Below are 24,564 nucleotides of genomic sequence, written 5' to 3'. Positions count from 1 at the left end.
CTTGAGATTTCTTTAGCTGGACTTTGCAGTTAGATGACTCAAGATATCATCTGTGGAAGCTATTTTTCTTTTGGCAGAACATCTGCGTATGTGTAAATGGGCAAAATTCTATCGGTCCCAAGAGTAAATGGGTCTGCCCGAATACTGCCATGCTTTCATCAGCTTCTTCCTCGTTAGTATAGTGGCGAGTAGTCACGCGGGAGACCGGGGTTCGATTCCCCGACGGGGAGTGCTTTTCTCGCTTTCTACGAAGCTATTTCCCAAGACTGTCGCCATCTTTGACAAAGTCCATCTCAAGAAGAAGTGCTTCCTGCTAAATGCTAAGAAGCATGCCACTTTGCTATCCTCTTGCCTATGTACTATTTACAACACCAGGTTATGTTTTTCTGCATTTCACCTCCAAACAGCGCTTTGTCCCCAGGAATCACTGCAGCTTTACCTTTGGGGAAAGAGAAAAAGTCTGATTTGTCAGACTTGAGATTTCTTTAGCTGGACGTTGCAGTTAGATGACTCAAGATATCATCTGTGGAAGCTATTTTTCTTTTGGCAGAACATCTGCGTATGTGTAAATGGGCAAAATTCTATCGGTCCCAAGAGTAAATGGGTCCGCCCGAATACTGCCATGCTTTCATCAGCTTCTTCCTCGTTAGTATAGTGGTGAGTATCCCCGCCTGTCACGCGGGAGACCGGGGTTTGATTCCCCGACGGGGAGTGCTTTTCTCGTTTTCTACGAAGCTATTTCCCTAGACTGTCGCCATCTTTGACAAAGTCCATCTCAAGAAGAAGTGCTTCCTGCTAAATGCTAAGAAGCATGCCACTTTGCTATCCTCTTGCCTATGTACTATTTACAACACCAGGTTATGTTTTTCTGCATTTCACCTCCAAACAGCGCTTTGTCCCCAGGAATCACTGCAGCTTTACCTTTGGGGAAAAGGAAAAAGTCTGATTTGTCAGACTTGAGATTTCTTTAGCTGGACTTTGCAGTTAGATGACTCAAGATATCATCTGTGGAAGCTATTTTTCTTTTGGCAGAACATCTGCGTATGTGTAAATGGGCAAAATTCTATCGGTCCCAAGAGTAAATGGGTCTGCCCGAATACTGCCATGCTTTCATCAGCTTCTTCCTCGTTAGTATAGTGGTGAGTATCCCCGCCTGTCACGCGGGAGACCGGGGTTCGATTCCCCGACGGGGAGTGCTTTTCTCGTTTTCTACGAAGCTATTTCCCAAGACTGTCGCCATCTTTGACAAAGTCCATCTCAAGAAGAAGTGCTTCCTGCTAAATGCTAAGAAGCATGCCACTTTGCTATCCTCTTGCCTATGTACTATTTACAACACCAGGTTATGTTTTTCTGCATTTCACCTCCAAACAGCGCTTTGTCCCCAGGAATCACTGCAGCTTTACCTTTGGGGAAAGAGAAAAAGTCTGATTTGTCAGACTTGAGATTTCTTTAGCTGGACTTTGCAGTTAGATGACTCAAGATATCATCTGTGGAAGCTATTTTTCTTTTGGCAGAACATCTGCGTATGTGTAAATGGGCAAAATTCTATCGGTCCCAAGAGTAAATGGGTCTGCCCGAATACTGCCATGCTTTCATCAGCTTCTTCCTCGTTAGTATAGTGGCAAGTAGTCACGCGGGAGACCGGGGTTCGATTCCCCGACGGGGAGTGCTTTTCTCGTTTTCTACGAAGCTATTTCCCAAGACTGTCGCCATCTTTGACAAAGTCCATCTCAAGAAGAAGTGCTTCCTGCTAAATGCTAAGAAGCATGCCACTTTGCTATCCTCTTGCCTATGTACTATTTACAACACCAGGTTATGTTTTTCTGCATTTCACCTCCAAACAGCGCTTTGTCCCCAGGAATCACTGCAGCTTTACCTTTGGGGAAAGAGAAAAAGTCTGATTTGTCAGACTTGAGATTTCTTTAGCTGGACTTTGCAGTTAGATGACTCAAGATATCATCTGTGGAAGCTATTTTTCTTTTGGCAGAACATCTGCGTATGTGTAAATGGGCAAAATTCTATCGGTCCCAAGAGTAAATGGGTCCGCCCGAATACTGCCATGCTTTCATCAGCTTCTTCCTCGTTAGTAGAGTGGTGAGTATCCCCGCCTGTCACGCGGGAGACCGGGGTTCGATTCCCCGACGGGGAGTGCTTTTCTCGTTTTCTACGAAGCTATTTCCCAAGACTGTCGCCATCTTTGACAAAGTCCATCTCAAGAAGAAGTGCTTCCTGCTAAATGCTAAGAAGCATGCCACTTTGCTATCCTCTTGCCTATGTACTATTTACAACACCAGGTTATGTTTTTCTGCATTTCACCTCCAAACAGCGCTTTGTCCCCAGGAATCACTGCAGCTTTACCTTTGGGGAAAGAGAAAAAGTCTGATTTGTCAGACTTGAGATTTCTTTAGCTGGACTTTGCAGTTAGATGACTCAAGATATCATCTGTGGAAGCTATTTTTCTTTTGGCAGAACATCTGCGTATGTGTAAATGGGCAAAATTCTATCGGTCCCAAGAGTAAATGGGTCTGCCCGAATACTGATATGCTTTCATCAGCTTCTTCCTCGTTAGTATAGTGGTGAGTATCCCCGCCTGTCACGCGGGAGACCGGGGTTCGATTCCCCGACGGGGAGTGCTTTTCTCGTTTTCTACGAAGCTATTTCCCAAGACTGTCGCCATCTTTGACAAAGTCCATCTCAAGAAGAAGTGCTTCCTGCTAAATGCTAAGAAGCATGCCACTTTGCTATCCTCTTGCCTATGTACTATTTACAACACCAGGTTATGTTTTTCTGCATTTCACCTCCAAACAGCGCTTTGTCCCCAGGAATCACTGCAGCTTTACCTTTGGGGAAAGAGAAAAAGTCTGATTTGTCAGACTTGAGATTTCTTTAGCTGGACTTTGCAGTTAGATGACTCAAGATATCATCTGTGGAAGCTATTTTTCTTTTGGCAGAACATCTGCGTATGTGTAAATGGGCAAAATTCTATCGGTCCCAAGAGTAAATGGGTCTGCCCGAATACTGCCATGCTTTCATCAGCTTCTTCCTCGTTAGTATAGTGGTGAGTATCCCCGCCTGTCACGCGGGAGACCGGGGTTCGATTCCCCGACGGGGAGTGCTTTTCTCGTTTTCTACGAAGCTATTTCCCAAGACTGTCGCCATCTTTGACAAAGTCCATCTCAAGAAGAAGTGCTTCCTGCTAAATGCTAAGAAGCATGCCACTTTGCTATCCTCTTGCCTATGTACTATTTACAACACCAGGTTATGTTTTTCTGCATTTCACCTCCAAACAGCGCTTTGTCCCCAGGAATCACTGCAGCTTTACCTTTGGGGAAAGAGAAAAAGTCTGATTTGTCAGACTTGAGATTTCTTTAGCTGGACTTTGCAGTTAGATGACTCAAGATATCATCTGTGGAAGCTATTTTTCTTTTGGCAGAACATCTGCGTATGTGTAAATGGGCAAAATTCTATCGGTCCCAAGAGTAAATGGGTCTGCCCGAATACTGCCATGCTTTCATCAGCTTCTTCCTCGTTAGTATAGTGGCAAGTAGTCACGCGGGAGACCGGGGTTCGATTCCCCGACGGGGAGTGCTTTTCTCGTTTTCTACGAAGCTATTTCCCAAGACTGTCGCCATCTTTGACAAAGTCCATCTCAAGAAGAAGTGCTTCCTGCTAAATGCTAAGAAGCATGCCACTTTGCTATCCTCTTGCCTATGTACTATTTACAACACCAGGTTATGTTTTTCTGCATTTCACCTCCAAACAGCGCTTTGTCCCCAGGAATCACTGCAGCTTTACCTTTGGGGAAAGAGAAAAAGTCTGATTTGTCAGACTTGAGATTTCTTTAGCTGGACTTTGCAGTTAGATGACTCAAGATATCATCTGTGGAAGCTATTTTTCTTTTGGCAGAACATCTGCGTATGTGTAAATGGGCAAAATTCTATCGGTCCCAAGAGTAAATGGGTCTGCCCGAATACTGCCATGCTTTCATCAGCTTCTTCCTCGTTAGTATAGTGGCAAGTAGTCACGCGGGAGACCGGGGTTCGATTCCCCGACGGGGAGTGCTTTTCTCGTTTTCTACGAAGCTATTTCCCAAGACTGTCGCCATCTTTGACAAAGTCCATCTCAAGAAGAAGTGCTTCCTGCTAAATGCTAAGAAGCATGCCACTTTGCTATCCTCTTGCCTATGTACTATTTACAACACCAGGTTATGTTTTTCTGCATTTCACCTCCAAACAGCGCTTTGTCCCCAGGAATCACTGCAGCTTTACCTTTGGGGAAAGAGAAAAAGTCTGATTTGTCAGACTTGAGATTTCTTTAGCTGGACTTTGCAGTTAGATGACTCAAGATATCATCTGTGGAAGCTATTTTTCTTTTGGCAGAACATCTGCGTATGTGTAAATGGGCAAAATTCTATCGGTCCCAAGAGTAAATGGGTCCGCCCGAATACTGCCATGCTTTCATCAGCTTCTTCCTCGTTAGTAGAGTGGTGAGTATCCCCGCCTGTCACGCGGGAGACCGGGGTTCGATTCCCCGACGGGGAGTGCTTTTCTCGTTTTCTACGAAGCTATTTCCCAAGACTGTCGCCATCTTTGACAAAGTCCATCTCAAGAAGAAGTGCTTCCTGCTAAATGCTAAGAAGCATGCCACTTTGCTATCCTCTTGCCTATGTACTATTTACAACACCAGGTTATGTTTTTCTGCATTTCACCTCCAAACAGCGCTTTGTCCCCAGGAATCACTGCAGCTTTACCTTTGGGGAAAGAGAAAAAGTCTGATTTGTCAGACTTGAGATTTCTTTAGCTGGACTTTGCAGTTAGATGACTCAAGATATCATCTGTGGAAGCTATTTTTCTTTTGGCAGAACATCTGCGTATGTGTAAATGGGCAAAATTCTATCGGTCCCAAGAGTAAATGGGTCTGCCCGAATACTGATATGCTTTCATCAGCTTCTTCCTCGTTAGTATAGTGGTGAGTATCCCCGCCTGTCACGCGGGAGACCGGGGTTCGATTCCCCGACGGGGAGTGCTTTTCTCGTTTTCTACGAAGCTATTTCCCAAGACTGTCGCCATCTTTGACAAAGTCCATCTCAAGAAGAAGTGCTTCCTGCTAAATGCTAAGAAGCATGCCACTTTGCTATCCTCTTGCCTATGTACTATTTACAACACCAGGTTATGTTTTTCTGCATTTCACCTCCAAACAGCGCTTTGTCCCCAGGAATCACTGCAGCTTTACCTTTGGGGAAAGAGAAAAAGTCTGATTTGTCAGACTTGAGATTTCTTTAGCTGGACTTTGCAGTTAGATGACTCAAGATATCATCTGTGGAAGCTATTTTTCTTTTGGCAGAACATCTGCGTATGTGTAAATGGGCAAAATTCTATCGGTCCCAAGAGTAAATGGGTCTGCCCGAATACTGCCATGCTTTCATCAGCTTCTTCCTCGTTAGTATAGTGGTGAGTATCCCCGCCTGTCACGCGGGAGACCGGGGTTCGATTCCCCGACGGGGAGTGCTTTTCTCGTTTTCTACGAAGCTATTTCCCAAGACTGTCGCCATCTTTGACAAAGTCCATCTCAAGAAGAAGTGCTTCCTGCTAAATGCTAAGAAGCATGCCACTTTGCTATCCTCTTGCCTATGTACTATTTACAACACCAGGTTATGTTTTTCTGCATTTCACCTCCAAACAGCGCTTTGTCCCCAGGAATCACTGCAGCTTTACCTTTGGGGAAAGAGAAAAAGTCTGATTTGTCAGACTTGAGATTTCTTTAGCTGGACTTTGCAGTTAGATGACTCAAGATATCATCTGTGGAAGCTATTTTTCTTTTGGCAGAACATCTGCGTATGTGTAAATGGGCAAAATTCTATCGGTCCCAAGAGTAAATGGGTCTGCCCGAATACTGCCATGCTTTCATCAGCTTCTTCCTCGTTAGTATAGTGGCAAGTAGTCACGCGGGAGACCGGGGTTCGATTCCCCGACGGGGAGTGCTTTTCTCGTTTTCTACGAAGCTATTTCCCAAGACTGTCGCCATCTTTGACAAAGTCCATCTCAAGAAGAAGTGCTTCCTGCTAAATGCTAAGAAGCATGCCACTTTGCTATCCTCTTGCCTATGTACTATTTACAACACCAGGTTATGTTTTTCTGCATTTCACCTCCAAACAGCGCTTTGTCCCCAGGAATCACTGCAGCTTTACCTTTGGGGAAAGAGAAAAAGTCTGATTTGTCAGACTTGAGATTTCTTTAGCTGGACTTTGCAGTTAGATGACTCAAGATATCATCTGTGGAAGCTATTTTTCTTTTGGCAGAACATCTGCGTATGTGTAAATGGGCAAAATTCTATCGGTCCCAAGAGTAAATGGGTCTGCCCGAATACTGATAAGCTTTCATCAGCTTCTTCCTCGTTAGTATAGTGGTGAGTATCCCCGCCTGTCACGCGGGAGACCGGGGTTCGATTCCCCGACGGGGAGTGCTTTTCTCGTTTTCTACGAAGCTATTTCCCAAGACTGTCGCCATCTTTGACAAAGTCCATCTCAAGAAGAAGTGCTTCCTGCTAAATGCTAAGAAGCATGCCACTTTGCTATCCTCTTGCCTATGTACTATTTACAACACCAGGTTATGTTTTTCTGCATTTCACCTCCAAACAGCGCTTTGTCCCCAGGAATCACTGCAGCTTTACCTTTGGGGAAAGAGAAAAAGTCTGATTTGTCAGACTTGAGATTTCTTTAGCTGGACTTTGCAGTTAGATGACTCAAGATATCATCTGTGGAAGCTATTTTTCTTTTGGCAGAACATCTGCGTATGTGTAAATGGGCAAAATTCTATCGGTCCCAAGAGTAAATGGGTCTGCCCGAATACTGCCATGCTTTCATCAGCTTCTTACTCGTTAGTATAGTGGTGAGTATCCCCGCCTGTCACGCGGGAGACTGGGGTTCGATTCCCCGACGGGGAGTGCTTTTCTCGTTTTCTACGAAGCTATTTCCCAAGACTGTCGCCATCTTTGACAAAGTCCATCTCAAGAAGAAGTGCTTCCTGCTAAATGCTAAGAAGCATGCCACTTTGCTGTCCTCTTGCCTATGTACTGTTTACAACACCAGGTTATGTTTTTCTGCATTTCACCTCCAAACAGCGCTTTGTCCCCAGGAATCACTGCAGCTTTACCTTTGGGGAAAAGGAAAAAGTCTGATTTGTCAGACTTGAGATTTCTTTAGCTGGACTTTGCAGTTAGATGACTCAAGATATCATCTGTGGAAGCTATTTTTCTTTTGGCAGAACATCTGCGTATGTGTAAATGGGCAAAATTCTATCGGTCCCAAGAGTAAATGGGTCTGCCCGAATACTGCCATGCTTTCATCAGCTTCTTCCTCGTTAGTATAGTGGCGAGTAGTCACGCGGGAGACCGGGGTTCGATTCCCCAACGGGGAGTGCTTTTCTCGTTTTCTACGAAGCTATTTCCCAAGACTGTCGCCATCTTTGACAAAGTCCATCTCAAGAAGAAGTGCTTCCTGCTAAATGCTAAGAAGCATGCCACTTTGCTATCCTCTTGCCTATGTACTATTTACAACACCAGGTTATGTTTTTCTGCATTTCACCTCCAAACAGCGCTTTGTCCCCAGGAATCACTGCAGCTTTACCTTTGGGGAAAGAGAAAAAGTCTGATTTGTCAGACTTGAGATTTCTTTAGCTGGACTTTGCAGTTAGATGACTCAAGATATCATCTGTGGAAGCTATTTTTCTTTTGGCAGAACATCTGCGTATGTGTAAATGGGCAAAATTCTATCGGTCCCAAGAGTAAATGGGTCCGCCCGAATACTGCCATGCTTTCATCAGCTTCTTCCTCGTTAGTATAGTGGTGAGTATCCCCGCCTGTCACGCGGGAGACCGGGGTTCGATTCCCCGACGGGGAGTGCTTTTCTCGTTTTCTACGAAGCTATTTCCCAAGACTGTTGCCATCTTTGACAAAGTCCATCTCAAGAAGAAGTGCTTCCTGCTAAATGCTAAGAAGCATGCCACTTTGCTATCCTCTTGCCTATGTACTATTTACAACACCAGGTTATGTTTTTCTGCATTTCACCTCCAAACAGCGCTTTGTCCCCAGGAATCACTGCAGCTTTACCTTTGGGGAAAAGGAAAAAGTCTGATTTGTCAGACTTGAGATTTCTTTAGCTGGACTTTGCAGTTAGATGACTCAAGATATCATCTGTGGAAGCTATTTTTCTTTTGGCAGAACATCTGCGTATGTGTAAATGGGCAAAATTCTATCGGTCCCAAGAGTAAATGGGTCTGCCCGAATACTGCCATGCTTTCATCAGCTCCTTCCTCGTTAGTATAGTGGCAAGTAGTCACGCGGGAGACCGGGGTTCGATTCCCCGACGGGGAGTGCTTTTCTCGTTTTCTACGAAGCTATTTCCCAAGACTGTCGCCATCTTTGACAAAGTCCATCTCAAGAAGAAGTGCTTCCTGCTAAATGCTAAGAAGCATGCCACTTTGCTATCCTCTTGCCTATGTACTGTTTACAACACCAGGTTATGTTTTTCTGCATTTCACCTCCAAACAGCGCTTTGTCCCCAGGAATCACTGCAGCTTTACCTTTGGGGAAAGAGAAAAAGTCTGATTTGTCAGACTTGAGATTTCTTTAGCTGGACTTTGCAGTTAGATGACTCAAGATATCATCTGTGGAAGCTATTTTTCTTTTGGCAGAACATCTGCGTATGTGTAAATGGGCAAAATTCTATCGGTCCCAAGAGTAAATGGGTCTGCCCGAATACTGCCATGCTTTCATCAGCTTCTTCCTCGTTAGTATAGTGGCGAGTAGTCACGCGGGAGACCGGGGTTCGATTCCCCAACGGGGAGTGCTTTTCTCGTTTTCTACGAAGCTATTTCCCAAGACTGTCGCCATCTTTGACAAAGTCCATCTCAAGAAGAAGTGCTTCCTGCTAAATGCTAAGAAGCATGCCACTTTGCTATCCTCTTGCCTATGTACTATTTACAACACCAGGTTATGTTTTTCTGCATTTCACCTCCAAACAGCGCTTTGTCCCCAGGAATCACTGCAGCTTTACCTTTGGGGAAAGAGAAAAAGTCTGATTTGTCAGACTTGAGATTTCTTTAGCTGGACTTTGCAGTTAGATGACTCAAGATATCATCTGTGGAAGCTATTTTTCTTTTGGCAGAACATCTGCGTATGTGTAAATGGGCAAAATTCTATCGGTCCCAAGAGTAAATGGGTCCGCCCGAATACTGCCATGCTTTCATCAGCTTCTTCCTCGTTAGTATAGTGGTGAGTATCCCCGCCTGTCACGCGGGAGACCGGGGTTCGATTCCCCGACGGGGAGTGCTTTTCTCGTTTTCTACGAAGCTATTTCCCAAGACTGTTGCCATCTTTGACAAAGTCCATCTCAAGAAGAAGTGCTTCCTGCTAAATGCTAAGAAGCATGCCACTTTGCTATCCTCTTGCCTATGTACTATTTACAACACCAGGTTATGTTTTTCTGCATTTCACCTCCAAACAGCGCTTTGTCCCCAGGAATCACTGCAGCTTTACCTTTGGGGAAAAGGAAAAAGTCTGATTTGTCAGACTTGAGATTTCTTTAGCTGGACTTTGCAGTTAGATGACTCAAGATATCATCTGTGGAAGCTATTTTTCTTTTGGCAGAACATCTGCGTATGTGTAAATGGGCAAAATTCTATCGGTCCCAAGAGTAAATGGGTCTGCCCGAATACTGCCATGCTTTCATCAGCTTCTTCCTCGTTAGTATAGTGGCAAGTAGTCACGCGGGAGACCGGGGTTCGATTCCCCGACGGGGAGTGCTTTTCTCGTTTTCTACGAAGCTATTTCCCAAGACTGTCGCCATCTTTGACAAAGTCCATCTCAAGAAGAAGTGCTTCCTGCTAAATGCTAAGAAGCATGCCACTTTGCTATCCTCTTGCCTATGTACTGTTTACAACACCAGGTTATGTTTTTCTGCATTTCACCTCCAAACAGCGCTTTGTCCCCAGGAATCACTGCAGCTTTACCTTTGGGGAAAGAGAAAAAGTCTGATTTGTCAGACTTGAGATTTCTTTAGCTGGACTTTGCAGTTAGATGACTCAAGATATCATCTGTGGAAGCTATTTTTCTTTTGGCAGAACATCTGCGTATGTGTAAATGGGCAAAATTCTATCGGTCCCAAGAGTAAATGGGTCTGCCCGAATACTGCCATGCTTTCATCAGTTTCTTACTCGTTAGTATAGTGGTGAGTATCCCCGCCTGTGACGCGGGAGACCGGGGTTCGATTCCCCGACGGGGAGTGCTTTTCTCGTTTTCTACGAAGCTATTTCCCAAGACTGTCGCCATCTTTGACAAAGTCCATCTCAAGAAGAAGTGCTTCCTGCTAAATGCTAAGAAGCATGCCACTTTGCTATCCTCTTGCCTATGTACTATTTACAACACCAGGTTATGTTTTTCTGCATTTCACCTCCAAACAGCGCTTTGTCCCCAGGAATCACTGCAGCTTTACCTTTGGGGAAAGAGAAAAAGTCTGATTTGTCAGACTTGAGATTTCTTTAGCTGGACTTTGCAGTTAGATGACTCAAGATATCATCTGTGGAAGCTATTTTTCTTTTGGCAGAACATCTGCGTATGTGTAAATGGGCAAAATTCTATCGGTCCCAAGAGTAAATGGGTCTGCCCGAATGCTGCCATGCTTTCATTAGCTTCTTACTCGTTAGTATAGTGGTGAGTATCCCCGCCTGTCACGCGGGAGACCGGGGTTCGATTCCCCGACGGGGAGTGCTTTTCTCGTTTTCTACGAAGCTATTTCCCAAGACTGTCGCCATCTTTGACAAAGTCCATCTCAAGAAGAAGTGCTTCCTGCTAAATGCTAAGAAGCATGCCACTTTGCTATCCTCTTGCCTATGTACTGTTTACAACACCAGGTTATGTTTTTCTGCATTTCACCTCCAAACAGCGCTTTGTCCCCAGGAATCACTGCAGCTTTACCTTTGGGGAAAAGGAAAAAGTCTGATTTGTCAGACTTGAGATTTCTTTAGCTGGACTTTGCAGTTAGATGACTCAAGATATCATCTGTGGAAGCTATTTTTCTTTTGGCAGAACATCTGCGTATGTGTAAATGGGCAAAATTCTATCGGTCCCAAGAGTAAATGGGTCTGCCCGAATACTGCCATGCTTTCATCAGCTTCTTCCTCGTTAGTATAGTGGCGAGTAGTCACGCGGGAGACCGGGGTTCGATTCCCCAACGGGGAGTGCTTTTCTCGTTTTCTACGAAGCTATTTCCCAAGACTGTCGCCATCTTTGACAAAGTCCATCTCAAGAAGAAGTGCTTCCTGCTAAATGCTAAGAAGCATGCCACTTTGCTATCCTCTTGCCTATGTACTATTTACAACACCAGGTTATGTTTTTCTGCATTTCACCTCCAAACAGCGCTTTGTCCCCAGGAATCACTGCAGCTTTACCTTTGGGGAAAGAGAAAAAGTCTGATTTGTCAGACTTGAGATTTCTTTAGCTGGACTTTGCAGTTAGATGACTCAAGATATCATCTGTGGAAGCTATTTTTCTTTTGGCAGAACATCTGCGTATGTGTAAATGGGCAAAATTCTATCGGTCCCAAGAGTAAATGGGTCCGCCCGAATACTGCCATGCTTTCATCAGCTTCTTCCTCGTTAGTATAGTGGTGAGTATCCCCGCCTGTCACGCGGGAGACCGGGGTTCGATTCCCCGACGGGGAGTGCTTTTCTCGTTTTCTACGAAGCTATTTCCCAAGACTGTCGCCATCTTTGACAAAGTCCATCTCAAGAAGAAGTGCTTCCTGCTAAATGCTAAGAAGCATGCCACTTTGCTATCCTCTTGCCTATGTACTATTTACAACACCAGGTTATGTTTTTCTGCATTTCACCTCCAAACAGCGCTTTGTCCCCAGGAATCACTGCAGCTTTACCTTTGGGGAAAGAGAAAAAGTCTGATTTGTCAGACTTGAGATTTCTTTAGCTGGACTTTGCAGTTAGATGACTCAAGATATCATCTGTGGAAGCTATTTTTCTTTTGGCAGAACATCTGCGTATGTGTAAATGGGCAAAATTCTATCGGTCCCAAGAGTAAATGGGTCTGCCCGAATACTGCCATGCTTTCATCAGCTTCTTCCTCGTTAGTATAGTGGCAAGTAGTCACGCGGGAGACCGGGGTTCGATTCCCCGACGGGGAGTGCTTTTCTCGTTTTCTACGAAGCTATTTCCCAAGACTGTCGCCATCTTTGACAAAGTCCATCTCAAGAAGAAGTGCTTCCTGCTAAATGCTAAGAAGCATGCCACTTTGCTATCCTCTTGCCTATGTACTGTTTACAACACCAGGTTATGTTTTTCTGCATTTCACCTCCAAACAGCGCTTTGTCCCCAGGAATCACTGCAGCTTTACCTTTGGGGAAAGAGAAAAAGTCTGATTTGTCAGACTTGAGATTTCTTTAGCTGGACTTTGCAGTTAGATGACTCAAGATATCATCTGTGGAAGCTATTTTTCTTTTGGCAGAACATCTGCGTATGTGTAAATGGGCAAAATTCTATCGGTCCCAAGAGTAAATGGGTCTGCCCGAATACTGCCATGCTTTCATCAGCTTCTTCCTCATTAGTATAGTGGTGAGTATCCCCACCTGTCACACGGGAGACCGGGGTTCGATTCCCCGACGGGGAGTGCTTTTCTCGTTTTCTACGAAGCTATTTCCCAAGACTGTCGCCATCTTTGACAAAGTCCATCTCAAGAAGAAGTGCTTCCTGCTAAATGCTAAGAAGCATGCCACTTTGCTATCCTCTTGCCTATGTACTATTTACAACACCAGGTTATGTTTTTCTGCATTTCACCTCCAAACAGCGCTTTGTCCCCAGGAATCACTGCAGCTTTACCTTTGGGGAAAGAGAAAAAGTCTGATTTGTCAGACTTGAGATTTCTTTAGCTGGACTTTGCAGTTAGATGACTCAAGATATCATCTGTGGAAGCTATTTTTCTTTTGGCAGAACATCTGCGTATGTGTAAATGGGCAAAATTCTATCGGTCCCAAGAGTAAATGGGTCCGCCCGAATACTGCCATGCTTTCATCAGCTTCTTCCTCGTTAGTATAGTGGTGAGTATCCCCGCCTGTCACGCGGGAGACCGGGGTTCGATTCCCCGACGGGGAGTGCTTTTCTCGTTTTCTACGAAGCTATTTCCCAAGACTGTCGCCATCTTTGACAAAGTCCATCTCAAGAAGAAGTGCTTCCTGCTAAATGCTAAGAAGCATGCCACTTTGCTATCCTCTTGCCTATGTACTATTTACAACACCAGGTTATGTTTTTCTGCATTTCACCTCCAAACAGCGCTTTGTCCCCAGGAATCACTGCAGCTTTACCTTTGGGGAAAAGGAAAAAGTCTGATTTGTCAGACTTGAGATTTCTTTAGCTGGACTTTGCAGTTAGATAACTCAAGATATCATCTGTGGAAGCTATTTTTCTTTTGGCAGAACATCTGCGTATGTGTAAATGGGCAAAATTCTATCGGTCCCAAGAGTAAATGGGTCTGCCCGAATACTGCCATGCTTTCATCAGCTTCTTCCTCGTTAGTATAGTGGTGAGTAGTCACGCGGGAGACCGGGGTCCGATTCCCCGACGGGGAGTGCTTTTCTCGTTTTCTACGAAGCTATTTCCCAAGACTGTCGCCATCTTTGACAAAGTCCATCTCAAGAAGAAGTGCTTCCTGCTAAATGCTAAGAAGCATGCCACTTTGCTATCCTCTTGCCTATGTACTGTTTACAACACCAGGTTATGTTTTTCTGCATTTCACCTCCAAACAGCGCTTTGTCCCCAGGAATCACTGCAGCTTTACCTTTGGGGAAAGAGAAAAAGTCTGATTTGTCAGACTTGAGATTTCTTTAGCTGGACTTTGCAGTTAGATGACTCAAGATATCATCTGTGGAAGCTATTTTTCTTTTGGCAGAACATCTGCGTATGTGTAAATGGGCAAAATTCTATCGGTCCCAAGAGTAAATGGGTCTGCCCGAATACTGCCATGCTTTCATCAGCTTCTTCCTCATTAGTATAGTGGTGAGTATCCCCACCTGTCACACGGGAGACCGGGGTTCGATTCCCCGACGGGGAGTGCTTTTCTCGTTTTCTACGAAGCTATTTCCCAAGACTGTCGCCATCTTTGACAAAGTCCATCTCAAGAAGAAGTGCTTCCTGCTAAATGCTAAGAAGCATGCCACTTTGCTATCCTCTTGCCTATGTACTATTTACAACACCAGGTTATGTTTTTCTGCATTTCACCTCCAAACAGCGCTTTGTCCCCAGGAATCACTGCAGCTTTACCTTTGGGGAAAGAGAAAAAGTCTGATTTGTCAGACTTGAGATTTCTTTAGCTGGACTTTGCAGTTAGATGACTCAAGATATCATCTGTGGAAGCTATTTTTCTTTTGGCAGAACATCTGCGTATGTGTAAATGGGCAAAATTCTATCGGTCCCAAGAGTAAATGGGTCTGCCCGAATACTGCCATGCTTTCATCAGCTTCTTCCTCGTTAGTATAGTGGCAAGTAGTCACGCGGGAGACCGGGGTTCGATTCCCCGACGGGGAGTGCTTTTCTCGTTTTCTACGAAGCTATTTCCCAAGACTGTCGCCATCTTTGACAAAGTCCATCTCAAGAAGAAGTGCTTCCTGCTAAATGCTAAGAAGCATGCCACTTTGCTATCCTCTTGCCTATGTACTATTTACAACACCAGGTTATGTTTTTCTGCATTTCACCTCCAAACAGCGCTTTGTCCCCAGGAATCACTGCAGCTTTACCTTTGGGGAAAAGGAAAAAGTCTGATTTGTCAGACTTGAGATTTCTTTAGCTGGACTTTGCAGTTAGATAACTCAAGATATCATCTGTGGAAGCTATTTTTCTTTTGGCAGAACATCTGCGTATGTGTAAATGGGCAAAATTCTATCGGTCCCAAGAGTAAATGGGTCTGCCCGAATACTGCCATGCTTTAATCAGCTTCCTCCTCATTAGTATAGTGGTGAGTATCCCCACCTGTCACGCGGGAGACCGGGGTTCGATTCCCCGACGGGGAGTGCTTTTCTCGTTTTCTACGAAGCTATTTCCCAAGACTGTCGCCATCTTTGACAAAGTCCATCTCAAGAAGAAGTGCTTCCTGCTAAATGCTAAGAAGCATGCCACTTTGCTATCCTCTTGCCTATGTACTATTTACAACACCAGGTTATGTTTTTCTGCATTTCACCTCCAAACAGCGCTTTGTCCCCAGGAATCACTGCAGCTTTACCTTTGGGGAAAGAGAAAAAGTCTGATTTGTCAGACTTGAGATTTCTTTAGCTGGACTTTGCAGTTAGATGACTCAAGATATCATCTGTGGAAGCTATTTTTCTTTTGGCAGAACATCTGCGTATGTGTAAATGGGCAAAATTCTATCGGTCCCAAGAGTAAATGGGTCCGCCCGAATACTGCCATGCTTTCATCAGCTTCTTCCTCGTTAGTATAGTGGTGAGTATCCCCGCCTGTCACGCGGGAGACCGGGGTTCGATTCCCCGACGGGGAGTGCTTTTCTCGTTTTCTACGAAGCTATTTCCCAAGACTGTCGCCATCTTTGACAAAGTCCATCTCAAGAAGAAGTGCTTCCTGCTAAATGCTAAGAAGCATGCCACTTTGCTATCCTCTTGCCTATGTACTGTTTACAACACCAGGTTATGTTTTTCTGCATTTCACCTCCAAACAGCGCTTTGTCCCCAGGAATCACTGCAGCTTTACCTTTGGGGAAAGAGAAAAAGTCTGATTTGTCAGACTTGAGATTTCTTTAGCTGGACTTTGCAGTTAGATGACTCAAGATATCATCTGTGGAAGCTATTTTTCTTTTGGCAGAACATCTGCGTATGTGTAAATGGGCAAAATTCTATCGGTCCCAAGAGTAAATGGGTCCGCCCGAATACTGCCATGCTTTCATCAGCTTCTTCCTCGTTAGTATAGTGGCGAGTAGTCACGCCTGTCACGCGGGAGACCGGGGTTCGATTCCCCGACGGGGAGTGCTTTTCTCGTTTTCTACGAAGCTATTTCCCAAGACTGTCGCCATCTTTGACAAAGTCCATCTCAAGAAGAAGTGCTTCCTGCTAAATGCTAAGAAGCATGCCACTTTGCTATCCTCTTGCCTATGTACTGTTTACAACACCAGGTTATGTTTTTCTGCATTTCACCTCCAAACAGCGCTTTGTCCCCAGGAATCACTGCAGCTTTACCTTTGGGGAAAGAGAAAAAGTCTGATTTGTCAGACTTGAGATTTCTTTAGCTGGACTTTGCAGTTAGATGACTCAAGATATCATCTGTGGAAGCTATTTTTCTTTTGGCAGAACATCTGCGTATGTGTAAATGGGCAAAATTCTATCGGTCCCAAGAGTAAATGGGTCTGCCCGAATACTGCCATGCTTTCATCAGCTTCTTCCTTGTTAGTATAGTGGTGAGTATCCCCGCCTGTCACGCGGGAGACCGGGGTTCGATTCCCCGACGGGGAGTGCTTTTCTCGTTTTCTACGAAGCTATTTCCCAAGACTGTCGCCATCTTTGACAAAGTCCATCTCAAGAAGAAGTGCTTCCTGCTAAATGCTAAGAAGCATGTCACTTTGCTATCCTCTTGCCTATGTACTATTTACAACACCAGGTTATGTTTTTCTGCATTTCACCTCCAAACAGCGCTTTGTCCCCAGGAATCACTGCAGCTTTGCCTTTGGGGAAAAGGAAAAAGTCTGATTTGTCAGACTTGAGATTTCTTTAGCTGGACTTTGCAGTTAGATGACTCAAGATATCATCTGTGGAAGCTATTTTTCTTTTGGCAGAACATCTGCGTATGTGTAAATGGGCAAAATTCTATCGGTCCCAAGAGTAAATGGGTCCGCCCGAATACTGCCATGCTTTCATCAGCTTCTTCCTCGTTAGTATAGTGGCGAGTAGTCACGCCTGTCACGCGGGAGACCGGGGTTCGATTCCCCGACGGGGAGTGCTTTTCTCGTTTTCTACGAAGCTATTTCCCAAGACTGTCGCCATCTTTGACAAAGTCCATCTCAAGAAGAAGTGCTTCCTGCTAAATGCTAAGAAGCATGCCACTTTGCTATCCTCTTGCCTATGTACTGTTTACAACACCAGGTTATGTTTTTCTGCATTTCACCTCCAAACAGCGCTTTGTCCCCAGGAATCACTGCAGCTTTACCTTTGGGGAAAGAGAAAAAGTCTGATTTGTCAGACTTGAGATTTCTTTAGCTGGACTTTGCAGTTAGATGACTCAAGATATCATCTGTGGAAGCTATTTTTCTTTTGGCAGAACATCTGCGTATGTGTAAATGGGCAAAATTCTATCGGTCCCAAGAGTAAATGGGTCTGCCCGAATACTGCCATGCTTTCATCAGCTTCTTCCTTGTTAGTATAGTGGTGAGTATCCCCGCCTGTCACGCGGGAGACCGGGGTTTGATTCCCCGACGGGGAGTGCTTTTCTCGTTTTCTACGAAGCTATTTCCCAAGACTGTCGCCATCTTTGACAAAGTCCATCTCAAGAAGAAGTGCTTCCTGCTAAATGCTAAGAAGCATGCCACTTTGCTATCCTCTTGCCTATGTACTATTTACAACACCAGGTTATGTTTTTCTGCATTTCACCTCCAAACAGCGCTTTGTCCCCAGGAATCACTGCAGCTTTACCTTTGGGGAAAAGGAAAAAGTCTGATTTGTCAGACTTGAGATTTCTTTAGCTGGACTTTGCAGTTAGATGACTCAAGATATCATCTGTGGAAGCTATTTTTCTTTTGGCAGAACATCTGCGTATGTGTAAATGGGCAAAATTCTATCGGTCCCAAGAGTAAATGGGTCCGCCCGAATACTGCCATGCTTTCATCAGCTTCTTCCTCGTTAGTATAGTGGCGAGTAGTCACGCCTGTCACGCGGGAGACCGGGGTTCGATTCCCCGACGGGGAGTGCTTTTCTCGTTTTCTACGAAGCTATTTCCCAAGACTGTCGCCATCTTTGACAAAGTCCATCTCAAGAAGAAGTGCTTCCTGCTAAATGCTAAGAAGCATGCCACTTTGCTATCCTCTTGCCTATGTACTGTTTACAACACCAGGTTATGTTTTTCTGCATTTCACCTCCAAACAGCGCTTTGTCCCCAGGAATCACTGCAGCTTTACCTTTGGGGAAAGAGAAAAAGTCTGATTTGTCAGACTTGAGATTTCTTTAGCTGGACTTTGCAGTTAGATGACTCAAGATATCATCTGTGGAAGCTATTTTTCTTTTGGCAGAACATCTGCGTATGTGTAAATGGGCAAAATTCTATCGGTCCCAAGAGTAAATGGGTCTGCCCGAATACTGCCATGCTTTCATCAGCTTCTTCCTTGTTAGTATAGTGGTGAGTATCCCCGCCTGTCACGCGGGAGACCGGGGTTTGATTCCCCGACGGGGAGTGCTTTTCTCGTTTTCTACGAAGCTATTTCCCAAGACTGTCGCCATCTTTGACAAAGTCCATCTCAAGAAGAAGTGCTTCCTGCTAAATGCTAAGAAGCATGCCACTTTGCTATCCTCTTGCCTATGTACTATTTACAACACCAGGTTATGTTTTTCTGCATTTCACCTCCAAACAGCGCTTTGTCCCCAGGAATCACTGCAGCTTTACCTTTGGGGAAAAGGAAAAAGTCTGATTTGTCAGACTTGAGATTTCTTTAGCTGGACTTTGCAGTTAGATGACTCAAGATATCATCTGTGGAAGCTATTTTTCTTTTGGCAGAACATCTGCGTATGTGTAAATGGGCAAAATTCTATCGGTCCCAAGAGTAAATGGGTCCGCCCGAATACTGCCATGCTTTCATCAGCTTCTTCCTCGTTAGTATAGTGGCGAGTAGTCACGCCTGTCACGCGGGAGACCGGGGTTCGATTCCCCGACGGGGAGTGCTTTTCTCGTTTTCTACGAAGCTATTTCCCAAGACTGTCGCCATCTTTGACAAAGTCCATCTCAAGAAGAAGTGCTTCCTGCTAAATGCTAAGAAGCATGCCACTTTGCTATCCTCTTGCCTATGTACTGTTTACAACACCAGGTTATGTTTTTCTGCATTTCACCTCCAAACAGCGCTTTGTCCCCAGGAATCACTGCAGCTTTACCTTTGGGGAAAGAGAAAAAGTCTGATTTGTCAGACTTGAGATTTCTTTAGCTGGACTTTGCAGTTAGATGACTCAAGATATCATCTGTGGAAGCTATTTTTCTTTTGGCAGAACATCTGCGTATGTGTAAATGGGCAAAATTCTATCGGTCCCAAGAGTAAATGGGTCTGCCCGAATACTGCCATGCTTTCATCAGCTTCTTCCTTGTTAGTATAGTGGTGAGTATCCCCGCCTGTCACGCGGGAGACCGGGGTTTGATTCCCCGACGGGGAGTGCTTTTCTCGTTTTCTACGAAGCTATTTCCCAAGACTGTCGCCATCTTTGACAAAGTCCATCTCAAGAAGAAGTGCTTCCTGCTAAATGCTAAGAAGCATGCCACTTTGCTATCCTCTTGCCTATGTACTATTTACAACACCAGGTTATGTTTTTCTGCATTTCACCTCCAAACAGCGCTTTGTCCCCAGGAATCACTGCAGCTTTACCTTTGGGGAAAAGGAAAAAGTCTGATTTGTCAGACTTGAGATTTCTTTAGCTGGACTTTGCAGTTAGATGACTCAAGATATCATCTGTGGAAGCTATTTTTCTTTTGGCAGAACATCTGCGTATGTGTAAATGGGCAAAATTCTATCGGTCCCAAGAGTAAATGGGTCCGCCCGAATACTGCCATGCTTTCATCAGCTTCTTCCTCGTTAGTATAGTGGTGAGTGTTCCCGCCTGTCACGCGGGAGACCGGGGTTCGATTCCCCGACGGGGAGTGCTTTTCTCGTTTTCTACGAAGCTATTTCCCAAGACTGTCGCCATCTTTGACAAAGTCCATCTCAAGAAGAAGTGCTTCCTGCTAAATGCTAAGAAGCATGCCACTTTGCTATCCTCTTGCCTATGTAATATTTACAACACCAGGTTATGTTTTTCTGCATTTCACCTCCAAACAGCGCTTTGTCCCCAGGAATCACTGCAGCTTTACCTTTGGGGAAAAGGAAAAAGTCTGATTTGTCAGACTTGAGATTTCTTTAGCTGGACTTTGCAGTTAGATGACTCAAGATATCATCTGTGGAAGCTATTTTTCTTTTGGCAGAACATCTGCGTATGTGTAAATGGGCAAAATTCTATCGGTCCCAAGAGTAAATGGGTCCGCCCGAATACTGCCATGCTTTCATCAGCTTCTTCCTCGTTAGTATAGTGGTGAGTGTTCCCGCCTGTCACGCGGGAGACCGGGGTTCGATTCCCCGACGGGGAGTGCTTTTCTCGTTTTCTACGAAGCTATTTCCCAAGACTGTCGCCATCTTTGACAAAGTCCATCTCAAGAAGAAGTGCTTCCTGCTAAATGCTAAGAAGCATGCCACTTTGCTATCCTCTTGCCTATGTAATATTTACAACACCAGGTTATGTTTTTCTGCATTTCACCTCCAAACAGCGCTTTGTCCCCAGGAATCACTGCAGCTTTACCTTTGGGGAAAAGGAAAAAGTCTGATTTGTCAGACTTGAGATTTCTTTAGCTGGACTTTGCAGTTAGATGACTCAAGATATCATCTGTGGAAGCTATTTTTCTTTTGGCAGAACATCTGCGTATGTGTAAATGGGCAAAATTCTATCGGTCCCAAGAGTAAATGGGTCTGCCCGAATACTGCCATGCTTTCATCAGCTTCTTCCTCGTTAGTATAGTGGTGAGTATCCCCGCCTGTCACGCGGGAGACCGGGGTTCAATTCCCCGACGGGGAGTGCTTTTCTCGTTTTCTACGAAGCTATTTCCCAAGACTGTCGCCATCTTTGACAAAGTCCATCTCAAGAAGAAGTGCTTCCTGCTAAATGCTAAGAAGCATGTCACTTTGCTATCCTCTTGCCTATGTACTATTTACAACACCAGGTTATGTTTTTCTGCATTTCACCTCCAAACAGCGCTTTGTCCCCAGGAATCACTGCAGCTTTACCTTTGGGGAAAAGGAAAAAGTCTGATTTGTCAGACTTGAGATTTCTTTAGCTGGACTTTGCAGTTAGATGACTCAAGATATCATCTGTGGAAGCTATTTTTCTTTTGGCAGAACATCTGCGTATGTGTAAATGGGCAAAATTCTATCGGTCCCAAGAGTAAATGGGTCCGCCCGAATACTGCCATGTTTTCAGCAGCTTCTTCCACGTTAGTATAGTGGCAAGTATCCCCGCCTGTCACGCGGGAGACCGGGGTTTGATTCCCCGACGGGGAGTGCTTTTCTCGTTTTCTACGAAGCTATTTCCCAAGACTGTCGCCATCTTTGACAAAGTCCATCTCAAGAAGAAGTGCTTCCTGCTAAATGCTAAGAAGCATGCCACTTTGCTATCCTCTTGCCTATGTAATATTTACAACACCAGGTTATGTTTTTCTGCATTTCACCTCCAAACAGCGCTTTGTCCCCAGGAATCACTGCAGCTTTACCTTTGGGGAAAAGGAAAAAGTCTGATTTGTCAGACTTGAGATTTCTTTAGCTGGACTTTGCAGTTAGATGACTCAAGATATCATCTGTGGAAGCTATTTTTCTTTTGGCAGAACATCTGCGTATGTGTAAATGGGCAAAATTCTATCGGTCCCAAGAGTAAATGGGTCCGCCCGAATACTGCCATGCTTTCATCAGCTTCTTCCTCGTTAGTATAGTGGTGAGTGTTCCCGCCTGTCACGCGGGAGACCGGGGTTCGATTCCCCGACGGGGAGTGCTTTTCTCGTTTTCTACGAAGCTATTTCCCAAGACTGTCGCCATCTTTGACAAAGTCCATCTCAAGAAGAAGTGCTTCCTGCTAAATGCTAAGAAGCATGCCACTTTGCTATCCTCTTGCCTATGTAATATTTACAACACCAGGTTATGTTTTTCTGCATTTCACCTCCAAACAGCGCTTTGTCCCCAGGAATCACTGCAGCTTTACCTTTGGGGAAAAGGAAAAAGTCTGATTTGTCAGACTTGAGATTTCTTTAGCTGGACTTTGCAGTTAGATGACTCAAGATATCATCTGTGGAAGCTATTTTTCTTTTGGCAGAACATCTGCGTATGTGTAAATGGGCAAAATTCTATCGGTCCCAAGAGTAAATGGGTCTGCCCGAATACTGCCATGCTTTCATCAGCTTCTTCCTCGTTAGTATAGTGGTGAGTATCCCCGCCTGTCACGCGGGAGACCGGGGTTCAATTCCCCGACGGGGAGTGCTTTTCTCGTTTTCTACGAAGCTATTTCCCAAGACTGTCGCCATCTTTGACAAAGTCCATCTCAAGAAGAAGTGCTTCCTGCTAAATGCTAAGAAGCATGTCACTTTGCTATCCTCTTGCCTATGTACTATTTACAACACCAGGTTATGTTTTTCTGCATTTCACCTCCAAACAGTGCTTTGTCCCCAGGAATCACTGCAGCTTTACCTTTGGGGAAAAGGAAAAAGTCTGATTTGTCAGACTTGAGATTTCTTTAGCTGGACTTTGCAGTTAGATGACTCAAGATATCATCTGTGGAAGCTATTTTTCTTTTGGCAGAACATCTGCGTATGTGTAAATGGGCAAAATTCTATCGGTCCCAAGAGTAAATGGGTCCGCCCGAATACTGCCATGTTTTCAGCAGCTTCTTCCACGTTAGTATAGTGGCAAGTATCCCCGCCTGTCACGCGGGAGACCGGGGTTTGATTCCCCGACGGGGAGTGCTTTTCTCGTTTTCTACGAAGCTATTTCCCAAGACTGTCGCCATCTTTGACAAAGTCCATCTCAAGAAGAAGTGCTTCCTGCTAAATGCTAAGAAGCATGCCACTTTGCTATCCTCTTGCCTATGTACTATTTACAACACCAGGTTATGTTTTTCTGCATTTCACCTCCAAACAGCGCTTTGTCCCCAGGAATCACTGCAGCTTTACCTTTGGGGAAAAGGAAAAAGTCTGATTTGTCAGACTTGAGATTTCTTTAGCTGGACTTTGCAGTTAGATGACTCAAGATATCATCTGTGGAAGCTATTTTTCTTTTGGCAGAACATCTGCGTATGTGTAAATGGGCAAAATTCTATCGGTCCCAAGAGTAAATGGGTCTGCCCGAATACTGCCATGCTTTCATCAGCTTCTTCCTCGTTAGTATAGTGGCGAGTAGTCACGCGGGAGACCGGGGTTCGATTCCCCGACGGGGAGTGCTTTTCTCGTTTTCTACGAAGCTATTTCCCAAGACTGTCGCCATCTTTGACAAAGTCCATCTCAAGAAGAAGTGCTTCCTGCTAAATGCTAAGAAGCATGCCACTTTGCTATCCTCTTGCCTATGTACTATTTACAACACCAGGTTATGTTTTTCTGCATTTCACCTCCAAACAGCGCTTTGTCCCCAGGAATCACTGCAGCTTTACCTTTGGGGAAAAGGAAAAAGTCTGATTTGTCAGACTTGAGATTTCTTTAGCTGGACTTTGCAGTTAGATGACTCAAGATATCATCTGTGGAAGCTATTTTTCTTTTGGCAGAACATCTGCGTATGTGTAAATGGGCAAAATTCTCTCGGTCCCAAGAGTAAATGGGTCTGCCCGAATACTGCCATGCTTTCATCAGCCTCTTCCTCGTTAGTATAGTGGCGAGTAGTCACGCGGGAGACCGGGGTTCGATTCCCCGACGGGGAGTGCTTTTCTCGTTTTCTACGAAGCTATTTCCCAAGACTGTCGCCATCTTTGACAAAGTCCATCTCAAGAAGAAGTGCTTCCTGCTAAATGCTAAGAAGCATGCCACTTTGCTATCCTCTTGCCTATGTACTGTTTACAACACCAGGTTATGTTTTTCTGCATTTCACCTCCAAACAGCGCTTTGTCCCCAGGAATCACTGCAGCTTTACCTTTGGGGAAAGAGAAAAAGTCTGATTTGTCAGACTTGAGATTTCTTTAGCTGGACTTTGCAGTTAGATGACTCAAGATATCATCTGTGGAAGCTATTTTTCTTTTGGCAGAACATCTGCGTATGTGTAAATGGGCAAAATTCTATCGGTCCCAAGAGTAAATGGGTCTGCCCGAATACTGCCATGCTTTCATCAGCTTCTTCCTCGTTAGTATAGTGGCGAGTAGTCACGTGGGAGACCGGGGTTCGATTCCCCGACGGGGAGTGCTTTTCTCGTTTTCTACGAAGCTATTTCCCAAGACTGTCGCCATCTTTGACAAAGTCCATCTCAAGAAGAAGTGCTTCCTGCTAAATGCTAAGAAGCATGCCACTTTGCTATCCTCTTGCCTATGTACTGTTTACAACACCAGGTTATGTTTTTCTGCATTTCACCTCCAAACAGCGCTTTGTCCCCAGGAATCACTGCAGCTTTACCTTTGGGGAAAGAGAAAAAGTCTGATTTGTCAGACTTGAGATTTCTTTAGCTGGACTTTGCAGTTAGATGACTCAAGATATCATCTGTGGAAGCTATTTTTCTTTTGGCAGAACATCTGCGTATGTGTAAATGGGCAAAATTCTATCGGTCCCAAGAGTA

The 24,564-nt window shown here is 44.8% G+C and overlaps 11 non-coding genes across 11 annotated transcripts; all 11 read left to right on the top strand.

Annotated features, from left to right (window-relative positions):
* Positions 1–1,122: 1,122 nt before the first annotated feature.
* TRNAD-GUC (transfer RNA aspartic acid (anticodon GUC)) lies at positions 1,123–1,194 on the top strand. The gene has a single exon. It is a non-coding gene; the product is annotated as a tRNA-Asp (tRNA).
* Positions 1,195–2,559: 1,365 nt separating this feature from the next.
* On the top strand, positions 2,560–2,631 carry TRNAD-GUC (transfer RNA aspartic acid (anticodon GUC)). Its single transcript has one exon. It is a non-coding gene; the product is annotated as a tRNA-Asp (tRNA).
* A 410-nt stretch (positions 2,632–3,041) lies between these two features.
* Positions 3,042–3,113, top strand: TRNAD-GUC (transfer RNA aspartic acid (anticodon GUC)). The gene has a single exon. It is a non-coding gene; the product is annotated as a tRNA-Asp (tRNA).
* A 1,838-nt stretch (positions 3,114–4,951) lies between these two features.
* On the top strand, positions 4,952–5,023 carry TRNAD-GUC (transfer RNA aspartic acid (anticodon GUC)). Its single transcript has one exon. It is a non-coding gene; the product is annotated as a tRNA-Asp (tRNA).
* A 410-nt stretch (positions 5,024–5,433) lies between these two features.
* TRNAD-GUC (transfer RNA aspartic acid (anticodon GUC)) lies at positions 5,434–5,505 on the top strand. Its single transcript has one exon. It is a non-coding gene; the product is annotated as a tRNA-Asp (tRNA).
* Positions 5,506–6,388: 883 nt separating this feature from the next.
* On the top strand, positions 6,389–6,460 carry TRNAD-GUC (transfer RNA aspartic acid (anticodon GUC)). The gene has a single exon. It is a non-coding gene; the product is annotated as a tRNA-Asp (tRNA).
* A 1,365-nt stretch (positions 6,461–7,825) lies between these two features.
* Positions 7,826–7,897, top strand: TRNAD-GUC (transfer RNA aspartic acid (anticodon GUC)). Its single transcript has one exon. It is a non-coding gene; the product is annotated as a tRNA-Asp (tRNA).
* Positions 7,898–9,253: 1,356 nt separating this feature from the next.
* On the top strand, positions 9,254–9,325 carry TRNAD-GUC (transfer RNA aspartic acid (anticodon GUC)). Its single transcript has one exon. It is a non-coding gene; the product is annotated as a tRNA-Asp (tRNA).
* Positions 9,326–11,645: 2,320 nt separating this feature from the next.
* Positions 11,646–11,717, top strand: TRNAD-GUC (transfer RNA aspartic acid (anticodon GUC)). Its single transcript has one exon. It is a non-coding gene; the product is annotated as a tRNA-Asp (tRNA).
* Positions 11,718–13,082: 1,365 nt separating this feature from the next.
* Positions 13,083–13,154, top strand: TRNAD-GUC (transfer RNA aspartic acid (anticodon GUC)). Its single transcript has one exon. It is a non-coding gene; the product is annotated as a tRNA-Asp (tRNA).
* Positions 13,155–15,474: 2,320 nt separating this feature from the next.
* Positions 15,475–15,546, top strand: TRNAD-GUC (transfer RNA aspartic acid (anticodon GUC)). The gene has a single exon. It is a non-coding gene; the product is annotated as a tRNA-Asp (tRNA).
* Positions 15,547–24,564: the final 9,018 nt, after the last annotated feature.

The sequence above is a fragment of the Eleutherodactylus coqui genome, chromosome 11, assembly GCF_035609145.1.
Source record: "Eleutherodactylus coqui strain aEleCoq1 chromosome 11, aEleCoq1.hap1, whole genome shotgun sequence".
Classification (NCBI taxonomy): Eukaryota; Metazoa; Chordata; class Amphibia; order Anura; family Eleutherodactylidae; genus Eleutherodactylus; species Eleutherodactylus coqui.
Note: the sequence above shows the minus strand (reverse complement) of the source record. Positions and strands in the feature narration are given on the sequence as shown.